Here is a 3,905-nt window from a genome sequence, read left to right on the forward strand (position 1 = left end):
GACCGTACCCGGAATACGGGATTTAACCCGGACCGGACCAAAATTTTTTTTCTCCTTCAAATATATAGATAAGGATATTGAATTATTAGTTAATGTTATATATAGCATTATGTATAAAACTTGATGTTTTTATTGTAATATTATTTATAATCTTGATCAACGCTTTGTTCCTATCACTTTACAAGAAAAAATGTATCAAGCATGCTATTTTTTGTTTAAACATGCAAAAAAAAAATTATAAAAACATGCAAAAATTTTTATAAAAACGTGCAGTTTTTTATAAATAATGTTGTTTTTTGTTGTTTTTTACACAAAAAAGCTGTTAAAATGCACTTTTTTTTATTAACAATGTTGTTTCTTTTTTGTTAAAACATGCATTTTTTTTTTATAAAAAGTGTAGTTTTTGTGCCAAATAGTGTAATTTTTATTTGTTCCAAATGTTAATAAGGTTAGTATTTTTTTTGTGGACACCTCATTTGCATGTGATCTAAGTAAAGTCCCACATTGTACCAATTTCAAAGCCTAGTTCGGTCCAAAACCCGAAACCCGGTTTAGTACCCGAGACCGGACCGGACCGGACCGGACCGAACCCGAACCCGATACATCCAAAAACGGTCCAGTTTTCGGGCAAGAAAATTCACGATTTTCGGTCTTCGGGTTTTCGGTCTTCAGGTCGGTCTAGTCCGGGTGTGGCCCGTTGCTCATCCCTAGAAGAGAATGTGAGAAATGGATAGGTCTCGTGTTTTCCTTTGGGGGGAGAGAGAGAGAGAGAGAGAGAGAGAGAGATAATAGGTTTGACTCTGTAAAATCAAGAAACATGCCTATGTGGTAAAGGGTTAATAGTGTTACACCTTCATTTTGTCAAATGTGACTAAATCAACCTGAAAAAAAACAATTTGTTCCCTTAAAAGGCATGTAAAAAACTTTAAAGACCGAATGAGTTAAATTGAAATACATAGTAGGGCTGCTGGGTCATTTTACGTATGACAAAAATGTAGATATAGTCCTTGTGACTATTATATTTTTAATATATTTTTTTTAAGTATTTATTATTATTAAATATAGAAAATTGCCTCACTCTGTGTGTGTGTGTGTTTATCCCTGATACATACCCAAAATACAAGCCAAAAATTTCATTTTTAAATACATTATTATAAAACCATCAGTATAAATAAACATCCATAATATCATGTCATGTCAAAACCAAAGTAAAAATAATCAAAACATGTTATCATAAAACAATATCAGAGTATAATCCCCATGATCTCAAGTGCGAAAAACCATAGTGTAATACATTGCGATCGAGCCGGCTACTTTCCTTTGAAAACGTGGTTCCTGAAACCAAAACTGAAAACTATAAGCACGAAGCTTAGTGAGTTCCCTCAACATACCACATACAATACAATCACAAAGCATACATAATGTCGGTCAATTTTGGGATGCCTGAGTTACTCGTTCCGGCTATTCTAGAGTGCCAACTTACCCATGTCAAGCCATTCTGGGGTGCTGACATACACGTGTCAAGCCATTATGGGGTGCTGACCTACTCATGTCAAGCCATTCTGGGGTGCTGACCTACCCGTCAGTCCTGACAACTAAACTATGGGGACTATTTCACCCCTACTGTTACCACAAAATATCATATCACATATCATAATCTGTCTAGCATAGCTGGGTACTAAACTACCCCTCCGGCCCTATCGACCAGTAACCGGGATTATTCCCCCTACTACCACTATCACATAACATCGTTACACTTAAAACATATCAGGTAGTAGCAAATCTAGATGGTTATCACAAAGAAAATCATCTATCATACAACTCCTACTAGTGTGCCGACATTATGGCCTTAGACCCACTTCTACTGGAAAGTAACTCACCTTACACTGTTGAAGTCCCGTAGACTCAACCCCACACTGCTGAAGTCCCGTAGATTCAATCCCAGCTGTTGGATGACAGATTCCAGAAATATCAATATCAAAACATCACCCAATTAATAATTGGGTTTCAACACATAACCATAAATACATACTTGGGTTAAATACTACTTTACCCCTAACATAGCTTTATTCAAGACCAAGGCACAATCCAAAGGCTCAAAAGTCAACGATGAGTCAAAGCCCAACACATGACCTAATTTTACAAATTTAGCCCAAACCTTTACATGGTCTTACCATAAGGGCCAACCATTTATTCGAGTCCAACCTTTGACAGTCTAATGGTCCAATATCATATATTCATTAAGGCCCAATTATGGCCTAATTTTCAAAATTGGGCCCAACTCCTCATATGGTCCTTACCTCAAAGCCCATTAATTGTTCTAATTCATTTGCTTGATCTTGGATGGCCCATTAATAATCCTATCATCAAGGCCCAATAAAAGGACCAACAATAAACCCAAGTGAAGTTAGGGTTTCACATAAAATCACAATTGGGGTTAAGTGTTTCTCACTTAACTCATTAAGGACTTAACCCACTAAGGACTTAATATTGCTTAGATTAATTTATGCCAATGATTATTATTTAATATGTCAAGTTATTAACTAATTTTCATGTGTGTCCTGAAAAATTCTTAAAATTAAGGTTTTATTGACATTAGGGATTTCCAACCCAAATACTAGCCTATTTATCAATTTGCTGGGCTTTTAGGTCAACTAGGTCTTTATTGGGCCTATTAGGCCCACTGGAATATCATTAAGCCCAATAGGGTTTATTAGCTCCATTAAGCCTCATTGGGCCCATTAGGGTTTATTAGCCCCTTTGTCCAAACATCCAAATGAGTCACGATCTAGACAAGGTTCACCGCCACCTGACCCGACGGCCGACAGCGGTAGGAGGCGGCAGCCACCACCCTACATTGGTGGTTTAAGTTTTCTTTTCATTGATACATTTCTAATTACATTTTACAAGACTAAATCTTAAGTAAACACACACCATTCACAAGATAAACACACACATGGAGGCAACCACCACTTCACGATGGTGGCAATGGTAGTTCTCGGTCTTCCAGCTACACCAAACACACATCCACTTACTTCAGGTTAAACTATACACTCCAGCCACCCACCTGGTGGCTCAGGGCGGCGGCAGAGGCACCGGTAAACGGTAGCAACAACGCTAATGGCGGCAACCGCCATGGTTGGCCGCCATAGCGGCTCTTCACGGGTTTCACTGGCCAAAAGATCATTCACAATCGAGCAGCAACCCTTGCCCACCCCCAAGCTTGCATCCCATGAGCTGAAGCACACCAAAGCAACCTCTTTGGGTTGGCGGATGACGTCTGGAACTATGCGACGATGGCGGTTATGACTACATGTAGTACCGGAGATCCAAGAAGAAAGAATGAAGCGAGCAACAGTAACAGCAGCGACAAAGGACGGTGTTCATTCGATCTTCGTCTTCTTCACGGAGGGAAGCAGCGGCAACAGCCCCGGATATTTACAAAATAAATCTCATATTTATACTTTGACCCTTGAATAATCCAACTCATGGCGTTTGGCTTCCCAAAATCAATACCTTGCTATATAATTAAAATTTTAGGGCTACAATTCATTCAATAATTTCGTCTATTTATTTATGAAATAAATGGGGTGTTACAGATTTGGTGAAAGAATACCAAGTGAAAAGTATGGAAAATTTATATGATAGTTGAGATTATATGGGATAAGAATTGTTTCCACAATTAAAAAGGTTGTGATGAAAATTTATCCTGGAAAGAATATGTGCCAAATATAAAGTTCCTCGATTTTGAAATATTCTGAGCTTGATCATTATTTATAGGAAGGGGTTAAGCCCGAATCTTAAGACATTAATATTTTGGTGTGGTCGAAGCTATAGGCAGTAATGTATCCCCAATTTAAAGCAATAATCAAGGATATATTGGCCATTTATGTCCTTACCGTTGC

Source organism: Lactuca saligna, chromosome 5, assembly GCF_052625555.1.
Source record: "Lactuca saligna cultivar CGN05327 chromosome 5, ASM5262555v1, whole genome shotgun sequence".
NCBI classification, from domain to species: Eukaryota; Viridiplantae; Streptophyta; class Magnoliopsida; order Asterales; family Asteraceae; genus Lactuca; species Lactuca saligna.